General features: G+C 38.9%; 1 protein-coding gene across 2 annotated transcripts in view; it reads left to right on the top strand.

The window, feature by feature from the left end:
• The window catches only part of AGPAT4 (1-acylglycerol-3-phosphate O-acyltransferase 4), a 151214-nt gene that overhangs the window by 14771 nt on the left and 118870 nt on the right, over positions 1 to 17573 (top strand). The window contains exon 1 of one of the 2 annotated variants that reach the window (XM_077120795.1): positions 13799 to 14085. The exons of the other annotated variant lie outside the window; for it this stretch is intronic. The gene's annotated coding sequence lies outside the window, so the exon portion shown is untranslated. Of the gene's footprint in view, positions 1 to 13798; positions 14086 to 17573 lie in introns of those variants that run through there. 2 annotated transcript variants of the gene reach the window in all.

Here is a 17573-nt window from a genome sequence, read left to right as displayed (position 1 = left end):
TGCTTCTATTCCTATTTTTCAAAATGTTCTATCAAGAAGGCGTACTTGATTTTTGTCAAATACTTTCTGCATCAATTGAGATTATCATGTGGGTTTTTTTTTTTTACTTTTTCTGTTAATGTAGTAAATTACATTAACTGATTTTCTTATGTTCAACTATCCTACACACCTGGGATGAATCTCACCTGGTCATGATATGCAACTCTTTTGATGTCCTGTTGGATTTGGCTTGCTCATATTTTGTGATGATTTTTGTGTCTATATCATAAGGAATATGGTCTATAGTTTTCTCATTGATTCACCCTCTTGTTAACAGTTTGCTGAAAGCCCCTATTTCTTCTTGAGTTAATGTAGACAGTTTTTCTTTTCTATTTAAAAATGTTTGTATTCTCTCTCTCTTTTTTTTCTTTGTCAGTCCAACCAAAGGTTTGTTGATTTTATTGATATTTTCTAAGAACCAGCTTTTGGTTTTGTTGATTCTATTTATTATTTTTTATTCTTCATCTTACTCATCTCCCGTAATCTTTGTAACTTCCTTCCTGCTGCTCACTTTGTGTTTAGTTTGTTTTTCTTTTTCTAGATCCTCTAGATTTGAGGTAAGGTCTCTGGTTTGAGACATTTCTTCCATCTTAATGTAAGCATTTAGAGCTACAAGTTTCCCTTTCAGGACTGCCTTCACAGCGTCCCAGAAGTTTTGGCATATTATGTTTTCATTTCATTCATCTCAACTATTTCCTCGTTTCCCTTGTGATTTCTTCTTTGACCCATAGGTTGTTTAAGAGTACATTGTTTAATTTCCACGTTTGTGAATTTTCCATTTCTTCCTCTGTTATTGACTTCAGACTTCATTCCATTGTGGTTGGAGACTATACACTGCACGATTTCAATACTTTTGAATTTATTGAGACTTGTCTAGTGACCTAAGATATGGTCTAGACTAGAGAATGATCTACGTGCACTAGAAAAGAATGTGTAATCTCCTGCTGCTGGCTGAAGTGTCCTCGATCAGAATAAAGTGGCCTTCTTTGTCCCTCATGAGGTTTTTGTCTGTTTTATCTGATATTACTATAGCTATCCCAGCTCTCTTTTGGTTACTACTTGCATGGTATATATTTTTTCCATCCTTACACTTTCAACCTACTTGTGTCTTTGAATTTAAGATAAGTCCCTTGTAAACAGTATATAATTGGATCATGCATTTTTATCTATTATACCAATCTCTACCTTTTGACTGGGGAATTTAATCCATTTATATTTAAAGTGACTATTGATAATGCAGAACTTTCCACATTTTGCTATTTTGTGTTTTTAGGTCATATACCTTTTTTGACCCTCAATTTTTTTTAATGCCTACTTCCATATTTATTTGACTTTTCGTATTGTACCATTTTGAGACCCTTCTCATTTCTTTCTGAGTATATTTTTCATGTATTTTCTTATGTGGTTTCCATGGCATGAAAATTTGACATGCTACATCTATAACAATCATTTGATTTGATACTAACTTATCTTCACTAACATACACATACAGTGTCTGCTTCTATACCTGTCCACCCCACCACCCACCCCCAGCTCTTTTTGGTACTTGTTATAATTTATATCTTTGAGCACTGCATGTCCAAACCATCAATTTATCATACATGTAAAGCACATGCATTTCAGTCCCTGTGAAGCAAGAAGTGGAGTTACATAACAGTACACCACAATGGTACTAGCATTTATAATTACTCATATGGTTTCCTTTACCAGAGATGTTCATTTCTTTATGCTGTTTTGATTCGCTGTTTAGTGTCCTTTCTTTTCATTCTGAAGAACTTCCTCTAGCATCACTTGTATCTTTTCATTCTGAAGAACTTCCTCTAGCATCACTTGTAGACCAGATATAATGGTGCTTCGGCTTTTGTTTATCTGGGAATGTCTTAATCTCTCCTTCATTTTTTAAAAAAATATTTTTATTGAGATCTGTTCATACACATACAGTCCCTCCAAAGTATACAATCAATGGCTGACAGTATCATCATATAAGTTATAGTATTCATCACCTTAATCATTTTTAGAACATTTGCATCACTCCAGAAAAAGAAATAAAAAGAAAAAGGAAAAAACTCATACATCCCATACCCCTTACCCCTCCATCTTATTGGCCATTAGTACTGCAATCTACCCAATTTTTTTACACCTTATCCCACCCCTATTATCTATTTACTTTCGTCCTTATTTTATTTTATTTTTTTTAATTTTTTTAAATTTTATTATTACCATCCGGAGGTATGATTGAGCAAGCAGACATGAATAGAAAGTTAGTCACATGCAGAAACAGAAATATACTTTTTTTTTTTTTAACAAACAAAAAACTGTATTTCAGGTGCAGCTTCATTCAGTGTTCCAACATAGTTACATTACACTTAGGTATTATTGTGCTGTCCATTTTTGAGTTTTTGTATCTAGTCCTGTTGCACAGTCTGTATCCCTTCAGCTCCAATTACCCATTATCTTACCCTGTTTCTAACTCCTGCTGGTCTCTGTTACCAATGATATATTCCAAGCTGATTCTCGAATGTCGGTTCACATCAGTGGGACCATACAGTATTTGTCCTTTAGTTTTTGGCTAGACTCACTCAGCATAATGTTCTGTAGGTCCATTCATGTTATTACATGCTTCATAAGTTTAGTCTGTCTTAAAGCTGCATAATATTCCATCGTAGGTATACACCACAGTTTGTTTAGCCACTCAAAATGTTGATGGACATTTTGGCTGTTTCCGTCTCTTTGCAATTGTAGATAATGCTGCTATAAACACTGGTGTGCAAATGTCCGTCTGTGTCTTTGCCCTTAAGTCCTTTGAGTAGATACCTAGCAGTGGTATTGCTGGGTCGTAATCCATTCTGCCAGTCTATGTCTTTTGATTGGGAAATTCAGTCCATTAACTTTTAGTGTTATTACTGTTTGGATAATATTTTCCTCTACCATTTTGGCTTTTGTATTATATATATCATATCTGATTTTCCTTCTTTCTACACTTTACTCCATACCTCTCTATTCTGTCTTTTCATATCTGACTCTAGTGCTCCCTTTAGTATTTCTTGCAGAGCTGGTCTCTTGGTCACAAATTCTCTCAGTGACTTTTTGTCTATAAATGTTTTAATTTCTCCTTCATTTTTGAAGGACAATTTTGCTGGATATAGAAGTCTTGGTTGGCAGTTTTTCTCTTTTAGTAATTTAAATATATCATCCCACTGTCTTCTAGCTTCCATGGTTTCTGCTGAGAAATCTACACATAGTCTTATTGGGTTTCCCTTGTATGTGACAGATTGTTTTTCTCTTGCTGCTTTCAAGATCCTCTCTTTCTCTTTGACCTCTGACATTCTAACTAGTAAGTGTCTTGGAGAACACCTATTTGGGTCTATTCTCTTTGGGGTGCGCTGCACTTCTTGGATCTGTAAATTCAGGTCTTTCATAAGAGTTGGGAAATTTTCAGTGATAATTTCTTCCATTAGTTTTTCTCCTCCTTTTTCCTTCTCTTCTCCTTCTGGGACAACCACAACACGTATATTTGTGCGTTTCATGTTGTCATTCAATTCCCTGATCCCCTGCTCAAGTTTTTCCATTCTTTTCCCTATAGTTTCTGTTTCTTTTTGGAATTCAGATGTTCCATCCTCCAGTTCACTAATTGTAGCTTCTGTCTGTTTAGATCTACCATTGTAGGTATCCATTGTTTTTTCCATTTTTTCTTCTTTGTCCTTCACTCCCATAAGTTTTGTGATTTGTTTTTTCAGATTTTCTTTTTTTTTTGCATGGGCAGGCACCGGGAATCGAACCCGGGTCCTCTGGCATCACAGGTAGGCATTCCTGCCTGCTGAGCCACCGTGGCCCGCCCGTTTTTTCAGATTTTCTATTTCTTCTTTTTGTTCAGCCCATGTCTTCTTCATGTCCCCCCTCAATTTATTGGTTTGGTTTTTGAAGAGTTTTTCCATTTCTGTTTGTATATTCAGCATTAGTTGTCTCAGCTCCTGTATCTCATTTGAACTATTGGTTTGTTCCTTTGACTGGGCCATATCTTCAATTTTCCGAGCGTCATCCATTATTTTCTGCTGGTGTCTGGGCATTTGATCAGATTTCCCTGGGTGTGGGACCCGGCTGGTTGAAAGGCTTTTCTGTGAAATCTCTGGGCTCTGTTTTTCTTTTCCTGCCCAGTAGGTGGTGCTCGTGGCGCTCGTCTGTCTGCGGGTCCCACCAGTAAAAGATGCTGTGGCTCCTTTAACTTGCCAATCCGAATCTCGCAGTCGGCCCGGGAAACCGCGCATGGAGGGGGGTCGCCGGCCGCCACAGCTTGGGGGAGTGCCGGTCCAAATTGCCCAGCTGGCCCAAGACACCAAGCGTGGCAGGAGGGCCCCACTATCCAATGTTCCCAGTCAGACCGGGGAGCCACGTGCGTGGAGGGGACCCCAGTCGCCAGCTGCCCCGGCCGGGAAAACGCGCGCCCCTCGGGTATCTCACCGCAGCGGTTTCTCCCTGCCCGTTCAGCCGTTCCAGAATGGGGTACGCTGTCTTTTTGGTCTCTGTCGTGGCTCCGGGAGCTGTTTCGTATTGTTTCTGTTTCTTTAGTTGCTTTTCTGGAGGAGGAGCTAAGACCCGCGCGTCTTACTAAGCCGCCATCTTCTCCGGAAGTCCTGTCCTTATTTTTTTACTCATCTGTCCATACCCTGCATAAAAAGAGCATCAGACACAAGATTTTCACAATCACACAGTCACATTGTAAAAGTTGTATAGTTATATAGTTTTCTTCAAGAATCAAGTCTACCGGAACACAATTCAACAGTTTCAGGTACTTCCTTCCAACCACTCCAATACACATTAAACTAAAAAAGCGATATCTATATAATGCATGAGAATAACCTCCAGGATAACTTCTCGATTCTGTTTGAAATCTCTCAGCCACTGAAAATTTATTTTGTCTCATTTCTCTCATCCCTTTTGTTCAAGAAGTCTTTCTCAATCCCAGGATTCCAGGCCCTGGCTTATACTGAAGTCCTGTCCCATGTTGCCAGGGAGATTTATACCCATCTCCTTCATTTTTGAGAGAAAGTCTTGCCAGTTACAAAATTCTTGGTTGACAATCATTTTCTATCAGTGTGTTAAATATTTCATACCACTACCTTCTTGTCTTCATGGTTTCTGATAAGAAATCAGCACTTAATCTTGCTAGGATTCCCTTGTATGTGACTCATTGCTTTTTTCTTTCAGCTTCTCATCCTTGACACTGGACAATTTGATTACTCTGTGATTGGGCATGGTTCTCTTTGAATTTATTCTCTTTGGTGTTTGTTGGGTTTTTTGAATGTGCATGTTTATTTCTTTCATGAAATTTGGGAAGTTTTCTGCTATTAGTTATTATATTCTTTTTGCCACTTTCTCTCTTTCTTCTCCTTGGATTCCCATAATAGGTATCTTGATAATGTTCCACAGGTATCTTAAGCTCTTCTATTTCCTTTTTACTCTTTTATCTTTCTGCTCCTCAGCCTGGATCATTTCAGGTGTCTTATGATTCTTTCATAAGATTCTTTCTTCTTCTCACTGATTCTTTCTTCTGCCACCTCCAATCTGCTGTTGAAACTGTCCAGGGAAATTTTCATTTCAGTTGCTATGTTCTTCAACTCTAATATTTCTCTGCTGAGATCCCTTTGTTGTTAATTCATTATTTTCCTAATATCTTTTAGTTCTTTCTCTGTGTCTTCCTTTATCTTAAGTATATTGAAAGTCATTATTTTATATTTATTATAAATATAATGTTTATTAAGTACAAAATCTGGTCTTCTTCATTGGATTTCTGTCTTGCTCTTTTGGATGGGCCATCATTTCCTGTTTCTTTGTTTGTCTTGTAATCTTTTGTTGAACAATGTCCATTTTAATGTTTTAGAATATAAATAGTACTCGGGCTGTCCCTTAAGTTTGTATCCAGATAGTGATAGAACAGATTTCCTTGAATGTTAGAAGCTAATCAAAAGCAAGAAACAAAGGCAAAAAGCACCTTTCCTCTCTTTGCAAACTGGTCCTGCTTTGGCTGGCTCCTTCAGCACTTAGCTCTCTTACCAAGCAGTCCAGTCCAAAGTAAACGGAAAGTACGGGATCCTCTCAGTCTCGTCTGAGCCTGTGTGGAGACAGGGATCCAGGGAGCCAGCTTCTTCTCCTGGGTCTGTGCTCCTTAGAGGCCCTAGGAATTCCCCATTTACAGTTTTTAGGAATATGTGAAAATGTCCCCTCTACTCCCTTTAGAACATACTTCCTCTCCCTCCTGGGTGCTCTTTTGAGTAACTTAAAGCAGGTAGTTCTTTACCCCAGGCCGTTTTTCACACCTCCTCAGCTGTCTTCCAAGGGGTTTCTCTGTCCTCAGGACAAACTCTGGGATGGTGAGCCCCAAACGAGTTCTGGCTCAGTCTCAGACTTCCACCCAATAGATTGGCACTGCCATACATGCACCCCAGCATGCACACGGGGTCCACTCTGCTCCCTCTGGACCAGGATTGGGGACTCCCAATGGGAGCAGAAGTGGCTCCATCCTCTGTTGTGGAGAAGGCAGGGGAGGGGCCAGTAAGGGCACCAGGAACTTCTAAGGCTTTTGAAGCTACATTTTCCTAACTCAGCCCTTGCCTGGTTGATGCAGCCCTTTAACTCCTTTTGTAATCTTGAGGAAGTTTGCTGTCTTTAAGATTCTTCTGCCACCTTTGCCCCGGGGGTGTTGGAACAATTCCTGCCCTTAGAGTTGGCCTCTAACTGTCTGAATTAGCTGACCACACCACACGCGCCTGCAGTTTTGAGGACCATTTCTTTATGACCCACCCTGGCCCCAGCAAACCTAACCAGAAGCCAGAGCCAGTCTCCGTTGCTGCCAGCCAGAAGTGGTTCACATGGATGAAGGAAATACAGAAAAAGATGAAATCTCCTTTCCTACATGCCTTTGTCTGGGTGTTAGAGTGGGTTGAAATTCAAAACCAGATATTTACCAGGCCCAAGCACTTACAATACCAAGTAAATTTGAATCTCTATCATAGTGAAACTCTTGGACCTTGTGAGAACATAGAAAGCATGATGCAACTTATGGTTAAACTCATGTACTCCGCTCTCAGGTGCAGTTCGCATGTATGTACTATGGAGCAAGCCACTGACATTGAGACATATATGTGACCCCCTTTCAGGAGATTTTTGTTTATTTCCCCACAGTTATTAAATATCTCCCTGAGCTGCACGAATTTGAAGAGTGGCCTTGTTGGGAAGGTCAGGGAACCACTGAGTCAGGTCAGCTTCATGAGTGTGCAAGCTGTGATTGCTTTAATTCTCTGCTAAGGCCACCTTGAAATTCATAGCAATTTTTGAATATGGGGCCCTGCATTCTCATTTTGCTGTGGACCTTCCAAATTAAGTAGTGTTTCTTGCATCAAGTCTTGGGAAATTCATTAAGTTTTCATGTATGCTGTGTGCCAGTTTGAATCTGTCACGTTCCCCAGAAAAGCCATGTCCTTTAATCCTCATTCAGTATTGCTAGGTGGGACCTTTTTTATTGTTTCCATGGAGATGTGACCCACCCAACTGTGGATGGTAGCTTTTGGTTAGATGGTTTCCATGGAAACATGTCTCCACCCATTCAAGGTGGGGTTGCTTACTGGAGCCCTTTAAGAGGGAACCATTTGGAAAAAGTTTTAGAGTCACCAGAACCAACAGAGCTCATGCAACCAAAGACTTTTGAAGCAGAAGGAAAACACCCCCAGGGAAACCTTAAGTGAGGAGAGAAAACTAGCAGATGATGCCATGTGCCCTCCAAGCTGAGAGAAACCCCGGACTTCATTGGCCCTCTCTTTGCAGTTATGGTATCTCTCCCTCGATGCCTTAATTTGGACATTTTCATGGCCTTAGAACTATAAACTTGCAACTTAATAAATTCCCTTTTTTAAAAGCCAATCCATTTCTGGTATATCGCATTCCAGCAGCTTATGAACTAAAACAGGCAGTATGGCATAACTGCAGTCAACGGCTGGCCATGTGAGAGAGAGTGACCACAAAATATATATCCCTGATCACCAGCAACTCCAAGCTTATGTGCTACCAACAACCAGTGTCATCTCAGTTTGTAGGGCGTGACGCCTTACCATTAAAGCCTGTGCTGAAATAATTTCCAAGTCCTTTCTATTTGGCCACATTAGACATTCAGTCCACTCCCACAGCCTACTTTAAAGAATGGATTTCTGTGTTTGGTGTTCCTGTTTGTTTGTTTTTTGCTTTATTTTTGAAATAAGAACCACCTCCCAACATAAGTCCAAGCTTAAAATAGCCTCCGCAAAAAACAACAACCAAAAATACAAAAAAAAAACCCAGCTCTTTTTGTCTCTGATTATGAGAGATTGCTACTGTCTTGTATCAATTTAATTGTGTCTTCTTTTTTTTCTTATTTTGGTTACTTTTGTTTTGTATGCTGTATGGCATTTCATTTCATTATTTTTCCATGTGAGTATCCCATTATTGCAGCACCATTTGTTGAATTATTGTTTGTTTGTTTTGCTTATTTTGTTGTTTTGTTTTTGGAAAGTGCATGGACTGGGAATCAAACCTGAATCTCCCACATGGCAGGCGAGAATTCTACCTTTTATTCATAGCATTTTATAAATACTAAGTATATTTTACATTTTCCACAAAGATAATCAATTTTATAATTAGAGAATATAATTTTTTTTAAAAAAGCAAAGTTCAAAAAATGGTAGCAGGGCACTTTCAGATATTTGGAGAATCTGCCAACCTTGCTTGCAAAAGGAATTTGTTTTCAGAAGGAAAGGGATAGAACAGAGTGTAGATGGAATTGTTGCCATTTTGAATTATTTCAGTGATATCCAGTCAAGACAAATCATCTTTTAAGCAACAGAATGTACTCAGACTTTAATCTCTGAACCACCATTCTTAGTCTTTGAAATGTCATGGGGAAATTGGAAAAGTCAAACTCCATGTTTTCAAAAACTGGAAAGTGTTAATACTAGAAACTTTATTCTCGTGTGCAGGACTTTGTCCCTGCCATAATTTCAATTTAGGAAAAATCACATAGATCCAACATGAACACACTAAAACTAAATCATGCTGAGTTGTTATCGGGTAAGCCAATTGGGGGAAAACGCCACAACAAGGGCATTATCTTTATTTAAGAAAAGTTTGTTTTTCTACTTCACATCTCCTTCCCATTCTTTCTTGCCCACAATCGTAATTTCCATGAAGAAAATGAACTTCCATTGACTTCTAATGCTCAAAGATCCCTCCTATAATTTTTCTCTATTTTTAGAGCAGTTGTAGATTTACACCAGCATTCTCTTTTAATGTTATTTCGCTTTATTTTAAAGCGATTGTAGAATTACACTGTATATTTTTTAATGTTTAGATTTCAATAGTTTTCTTTTGTTGAAAGAAAAACTTTTCCTGCAATTTAGGATCTGACAGCTTTACTGAGTGGTTCATGAATCGGGCAACATTCCATTCAGAAACTAGAAGGGAGCTCCACCGAGGGGTGGAAAAGGGAAGCTTATATAGCATGAACGTGGAGGCAAGTGAGGAAATGTTCTGACTTTACATAGATGGGGTCTTCCAAAGTGGAGAGCAGAGGGACATTGATTAACATGGTATGCTTGCCCGTCCTGATAAGCGATCTCTCCTGGACCTAACTGGAGAGAACTGGTTTATCGCCGGGCGTTGTCTGCCTGCACCCCTGTGGAGTGCATTTCATCTTAGAAAGACCCTGCAGGTCAGTTGTTTTGTCTTCTGGAAGCTCTCTTCTTGGAAAGGGTTGCTCCTGTCAACGTACAATGCAGGTGACCATTTCACTTTAACATTTTTTCCCCATTTCATTCGTCTACGGTTCCCCCCCCCCCCCCACAATTCTTTGGCTTCTTTTTATTAAAAAAAATGGAAAGCTTGTAAAGTTATCAGATTTTATATAAGAAAAAATAATGTTCACACAAGAAATACAAAGCATATTACAAAATGTAAAATTATATTTTGGGCCATTAAATACCAAAGTAGCATTTTATAAAAACTATGTTTTTTTTGTTTGTTTCTTATTCAGACTTGAACTACTTCCTACAAAATTAATGAAAATGAATTAGAGAATCTTGTGCAAGTTTGATAATGGGATTATTACTTAAGATAACTGAAGTACTTGCTTAAAATAGTTTACAATGAATTCTTTTTTTAAGTTTATTTTGTATTATCAAACCAAAACAACATGAAAACATTCTGTGTATGTTATACAGTCAATGGCTCACAATATCATCACATAGTAGTTTATTCATCACCATGATCATTTTTAAAACATTTGCATCACTTCAAAAAAAGGAATAAAAAGAAGAAAAGAAAAGACTCACACATCCCGTGCCCCTTATCCCTCCTTCTCATTGACCACTAGTATTTCCATCTACTCAATAGATTTTCACCTTTGTTCCCCCTTGTCTTCATTTTTGATGGTTTTATTGAAATACAATTTATATACCATAAAATTCACCGATTTTAAGCCTACCATCCAATGAGTTTTCGTAAATTTATACCGTTGTACAACATTCACCAAGCTCCACTTTAAAACCCTTTGATTACTCAAAGCAGGTCTCCCATGCCTGTTTGCTCCCTATCCTTGCTTGTGCTTCCAACCTCGGGCAATCAGCAATCTACTTGCTGTCTCCAAAATTTTGGCCTTTCTAGAAATTTCATACCAATGGAATAATTCAGTATGTGGTCCTTCGTGTCTGGCTTCTTTAATTTAGCATACTGTTTTTCAAGTCCACCCATGTTTTGCATATACCAGTAGTTTGTCCCTTTGCATTGCTGGGTAGTGGTCCGTTATGTGGGTACACTACATCTTATTTATTCATCCATCAATTGATAAGCATTTGGAGGGTTTTCAGCATCTGACTAACTTCAAGATTGCTCCTTTTATTCCCAGCCCAGAAACAACTCCATGTTCTATGCTACTCTGCTGCCTTCCCCACTTGGAAAGCAAAAATTTTCATAATAAGGACTTAGAGGAAAAGCTAAGACACCTACTTCCAGTGATCCCTGGCTAAGGTGACTGGTCTGTGAGAAAAGTGCTATAAATGTTTTAAATTTAATGCTGTAGATTGATCAAATAAACAACTCTGACACTGGGGAAAAAAGAAAGTCTCTCAGACCTAAAAGTGAAGAAAAGGGGGCTTAAATTCTTGACTTCTATTGTGTCGACTCATTTGTCTTCTAGCCAGAAAATAAGAAATTTTCAGTGTTGCTAACCTAATGAACCCATTTCTTTTTTTTCCAATTATTTATATCCCCACTGATTTCATTAGCTAAATGAAGCTTTTGTTGATTCACTGAATTCCATTCCAGAATTATTTTTTGTAAGTGTCTGCTTTGTGCAGGCCTGTTTTGGGGACTGGGGTGTCAGGTCAGACACCATTCCTGGCCCAGGGACTTCTGCCCATGGGAAGATTCGTCAGCTTCTCATCCCTATCGCTGGTTGGCTGGAAAAGAAAGTTAACGTGATAGCACTTGTCTTGTTTCTCTCGCATATTTGAGCCCTGAAATTTCATTTGAATTTAATTACAGAGAGTTGGCTTTGGCGAATACATTCATCTAATACATACCTTGATGAGTAGTGTTGACAGTACTGAACGTAAGCAGAATATTCAGTTTCAGGTAGTGAAGGCACCCTGACGTGAAAAGGAAGGGAGCCTTAGATTCATTGACAATTTTCTCTGAATCTTAATCCTAAAGCCTATTTATTCTAGATGGTGGCTATAAGTGTTGGCATGCATTCCTGAGGAACGAGTTCCCTTTGTTCTTGGAGACTGCCTGAAATGCTTAGGGGTGGTTGGCCAGTTCTTAATATCCTGCAAGAGTTTGCTCATATACCACACCTGAGACCACAGGTGAGGTCCAGTCCTACCTCTATTTATCGCCTAGTATCACAGAGATCATCCCAGTTTAGGAGAGTCCATTCTACACCTTGACATGCTCTGGGCTGTGAGGGCAGGTGATAAAGAATGCAACACTAACAGTTCTTGGAATGGATATCTCGCTTTCTGCTCTCAGTGAGGGTAGAGTGGCTTTTTCCTTGTAGCCCCAAACTCTCCTATTTCTCCTTTCCACTCTAATACCCCATTTCTTTCTTCAGTTGAAACAAGACACTGGGGTGTGAGCAGTTTCATTCACCATGTGGACTGAAACATTGGCTATTCTTATGACTTGTCTTCTGTAGAGCTGGGTGTTTATATTTATTTTTTATTGTGCCATTGAATGTCGGCACAATAGATAAGGAAAGTTAAGGAAAAGTCCTCAAGACCATCCTTACTTCTGACATCAATTGCAAGTTCAGGGTTTGGTAAACCCCTAGGACTCACAGACCGCACTGAAAGCTGTTATGTCACAGTTATGGTTCATTCCCACGAAAAGATACAGATTAAAATCAACCATGAGGCAGAGTCCAGGACACTACTCAGAGGCCTCCAGCTCCACCCAGAGCAGGCTGATACCACGTAGCCCAAAGCCCCAACATAAATCACATTGGAGACCCTCTGGCATGGTCCAGGGTCCCCAGGTAAACAGACACGCAATCAGGCAGGACATTCCAAGGGTATAGCGGTTATTTTCCAGGAGTCAACCACAAAGGTCAGACTTCTCTTTGGTAAGGTTAAATTCTTTACTACACCCTGAGACAGAATTTACATATTAATAAGTTCACCCTTTTAAACTATCCAATTCAATACTTTTTAACATATAATTTGTGCACCGGTCACCGTAATCTAATTTATAACATTTTTTATCACCCCCCCCCAAAAACCTTGTGTCACTACTCTTCCCACACACCCACCCCCACAGCTCTAGGCAGCACTAATCAATTTTCTGACTATGGATTTGCTGATTCTGGGTACTTAATATAAATGAAATTATATGATATATGGTCTGTGACTGGCTTCTTTCAGTTAGCATAATGGTTGCGAGGTCCATTCATGTTGTAGGCATGTGTCAGTACTTCATTTTCTTGGCTGAATATAATATACGTCTCTACCACATTTTGTTTATCCATTCATCTGTTGGCAGATGCTTGGGTTGTTTCTATGTTTTGGTTACAATGCTGCTAGGTACATTCATGTACAAATGTTTGTGTGACAGACAACTGGCTTCATTTCTCTGGGATAGATACCAAGGAGTGGAATTGTTGAGTCCTATGGTAATTCTATTTGAGGAACTAGAGCTGATGTTTTTCATTCACTTCCTAAATCCTCTCTGTGGCCAAGGAAACAAAGATGCTTTTCATAGGTAGTAAGTACTTTCAAATCCAAGTCCCTTTGTTATTCATGTCTATGTCAAAATGCTATTATACAATTAATGAAGAAGAAGTTTTGCATGCAGTACCACAGGGAAGGAATGAAGTAACTGTCAGAAGAGCTGCCAATTGAACCAATAATCATACAGCAGTGATTTTATGAGGTTTGTTACAGAGGACCAATGCTGAGTTCTGTCCAGACACAGGGTTATCTTTCGATTGGAAGTGCTGTAGCATTAACTGGTTCTGCACTATTCACAGAAGGGTAAAAATGGTTTGCTGGGGTTTGGCAGTTGCTCAAAGAGTTAAACATAAAGATACCATATGACCCAGCAATCCCATTCATAGGTTTATACCCCAAAGAGTTCAATACAGGGCCAGATATTTGCATGCAGGTGTTCACAGCATTACTCACAATATCCAAAAGATGGAAATAACCCAAGTGTGCATCAACACATGAATGGAAAAACAAAATGTGGATATACATGGAATATCTCTCAGCCATAAAAGGGAACTATGTTCTGATACATGTTACAACTGGGATCAACCTTGAAAACATTAAGCTGAATGATATAAACCAGGCACAAAGGGACAAATATTATATGATTCCACATCTATGAAAGTTCTAGAACTGGTGAGTTCATAGAGAAAGAAAATAAATAGAGGTTAACAAGGGCTGGTAGAGAGGGAGCAGGAATGGGGAGTGGTTGCCTAACGTGTACAGAGTTTCTGTATGGAGTGAGGAAAGGATTTCGGAAATACTGGTAATGGTTGTACAACATCGAGAATGTAATTAATGCCGCTGAATTAAACATTTAAAAATGGTTAAAAGGGCAAATTTTAGGTTATGTGTGTTTTCCACAATTTTTAAAATGTGGTTTGCTGGGTATGTTCCATAGTTTGAGTCTTTTTCATAATAACTTTAGGGCATTAGGTTTTTGAGACCAGGCGTTGTATTTCCAGAATTCTCCACTCTGCCAGGATTTGCTTTCTTGGAAACTAGGAAGTCCCATGAAGGACGTTATCCGAAACCAAAAAGCAATTGCTTTTGAGTCCGCTTTTGGATTCTTTCATATGAGTCAGTATTTACTGATCTTGAAGAATTGAGTCACTGTTAGAGTAAAGCTTAGACCCGAGGATTAAAGGAGTATGTCAGCTTGTAGTGAACCAAGCATTTGCTCAATCATACTTCTTATTTTTCAAGGAAGCAAACCAGTTGAAATGGTACCTTAAGGCGCTGTAAGAATATATTTTTCCCTCATACCCCAGTACTGAGTTATTTCTTACTGTGAGCAGAGGATAAAAGGAGATACATATTTGTATATATAAATCACATACATTTTTCAGTATTTCAAGTCAATCATCTCATTTTATGCCCTCAATACTTTTGTGAGTTAGGTTAACTGAGGAGTATAGAAGAGGAAACTGAAGCTCCCAGAAGGTCACTTGACAAGTTAGTAACAAAACTTAAACAAGCCAAAGCACTTCCCTGAGCTTCTGTCTCCTTATCTTAAATGATCACACTAATAAATCCAAAAATTTAAAAAATATCATGTGATAGAATACATGTTAACATTCATTTCTTAATCTGAAAATTACAGTGTAAAAGTTTGGGCTTCTTTTTCTGTTAACTTAAATATATTACCCAAATGATAAAATACTTATGGTAGAATAATTCAAAAATAGAGAGACACATAAGGAAGAAAACGAACATTTGCCAAAATCTCGCTATCTCCAAAACATTCTTCTGGAGTGTTAATTGGTCAATCATTTTGAAAACCAATTTGTTAATGTCTAATACATTTAAAGTATACATATTAGAATGATAAAGACATTCCAATACCAATTTTCATTACTGCGTTGTCTATAGTAGAGCAAAAAATTGGAAATAACCTAAATGTCCACCTGTATATGGGAATAGATTCATTTTTGGTATTATACAAATTTATACTTTTCTGCATTTAAAATGACAGAACTAGATATATATAACATTTCAAAAACAGTATATAATCTCAAAAGCATGTGCATTTTCATGTACATTTTTAAATCAATTATTTTAAATATTTTAAACGTTAGTTTATTGTTTATGACTACGTACACATACAGTAAAATAATAAAAACAGGAGGAAATAGATCAATTTCAACTTCAGACTGGAAAGTGGCTTCAATATCTATATTTTCTTCTTAAAAAAATGAGGCAAACAAGGAGATAAAGTGGTCAAACACATTGAATGTTTTGTATATTTAAAATATTTCAGAAATTTAAAAAGATGGTGTTTGATGGCTTACCATCCAGACTTCTTCCTTAGCATAGATACAATATGTTTTGTCCAAGAAATGCTAACTCATACTGTATAATTTTGTTGACTCTATATTATTGTGAACAACTTTTCTACCATGGAATATACTTCCATATTGTTCTTTTTCTTGATATGCTCATTTCTGTTCTGGGTACTTGGGATACAGCAGTTAACAAAACAGTTAAAAAACCTCACCTTTTAGAGACTGTATTTCCTAATCTCTCAACTGGTGACCTGTCTTCAGATGACTTCAAAAACTTCTGCCATGTACTACAACATAATTTTGACTCTACCTGGAATTAGACTCCACAGGTTGACTGCCTTCTCTTCAGATAACCACCAAAAGTTTGGGGGTTCTCAGGCTGCTGGCTCCTTTGACCAACTGGCTATAAATTCTGGGGTTCCCACCACCCCATCAGGTGCGATGATTCTGTAGAATGACTCACAGAAATCACTGGAGGCAGTGTACTTACAATTACAGTTTTATTGTAGCAAAAAAGAATACACCTAAAAGAGATGCAAGGGGTAAGATGGGAGGGTCTCAAACACACAGCTTCTGTGTCTTCTCGGACGTGAGTCAGGATCATCTTCCTCTGGGAACACCGATGTGTGTCACCAAGCAGATGATACGCATCGAAGCCTGGGCTTCAGTGTCCAGAGTTTTTGTTGGGGCTTCATTACATAGACACGATTGGAGTCAGTGCCCAGGTGGGTAGACTCAGCTTCAAGTCCCCTGCCCCTCCTTGGGTGGGGTGATATGATGGGACTCAAAGCCCCGATCCCCAGCTCACGTGGTGGGTCTTTCCTTCTGGTGGGGCTAGCTGTCTCCCAAACCATCTCCTTAACATCAACTACCAAATGTGGCCAGGGTCCCACGTTCCTCTCAGGGTAAATTGTAAAGATTTAGATGTTACCTCCCCTGGAGAAGGGACAAACACTGACCCTCTTTTTGGAGAAAAGCCAAATTTATTACTCTACAGTGTCCGTTTAAAAAATCTAAACTACTTTTCCATCTGTTTTTATTTGTCTCTAGCAGAACACATCTAATAGGTAGATTTGCACAATGTCAAAGCTTTATTCAGAGCAATTCTCCTATCTTTGTGTGGGAACATGGAAGCCCAGGATGTGGTTTCTGCATGTCCACTCAGATCTCCTCCATTTCCACCTGGGATTATGTTGGCATGACTTAGCTTGCAGTAGTTTAGAATACAGCTTCCAGGTTTCCTTGTGGATCTTCAACCAGTGATTGCAAAAGATTGACTTGGAAAAGACTGATCTGTAATACACGGCCACATTTCCCCACCTGCAAGAGTAGGAAACACATACCAGGTGGAAGAGCCAACAGGATGAGGCAAAGGGAAGAAGGAACTGGGTGTACGTAGTATGCAGAGGAGCCCTTCCCCTGCCACTGTCCACTTAGGAATGGGGCTAGTCACTCTGAATGCCAGCTGTGGTGGTTTGACGCTGTATGGACCCCAGAAAAACATGTTCTGAAATCAAATCCATTGGTGTGGGCTTGAACCCCTTATGAGTAGGATCATTTGAATGCAACTACCTCATTCAGGATGGGTCTTAAAACTATTACTAGAGTCCTTTACAAACAGAATGAGTACACAGAGAGAGAGAAAACCAAGGAAGCAAGAAACTGAAATCAGCAAAACTGTGAGGAGGAGAGGGGAGAGACTGGAAGATGCTGCTGTGTGCTTTGCTTTGTGACAGAGGAGCCAAGGGTCACCAGCAGCCGGTCTTCAAGAAGGTATCACCTGCTGATGCCTCGATTTGGACATTTTTTGGGGGGGCCTCAAATTGTAAGCTATTAAATTTCCATTGTTTAAGCCAACCCATGTCATGGAATCTGCTTTAAGCAGCCTAGGAAACTAAAGCACCAGTGTTCCCATCTATGAAATGAGTGCGTAGAGTATCTGTCTTGTGGTTCTTTTCATCTCTGTTCC

Source organism: Tamandua tetradactyla, chromosome 11 (genome assembly GCF_023851605.1).
Source record: "Tamandua tetradactyla isolate mTamTet1 chromosome 11, mTamTet1.pri, whole genome shotgun sequence".
NCBI lineage: Eukaryota > Metazoa > Chordata > Mammalia > Pilosa > Myrmecophagidae > Tamandua > Tamandua tetradactyla.
Note: the sequence above shows the minus strand (reverse complement) of the source record. Positions and strands in the feature narration are given on the sequence as shown.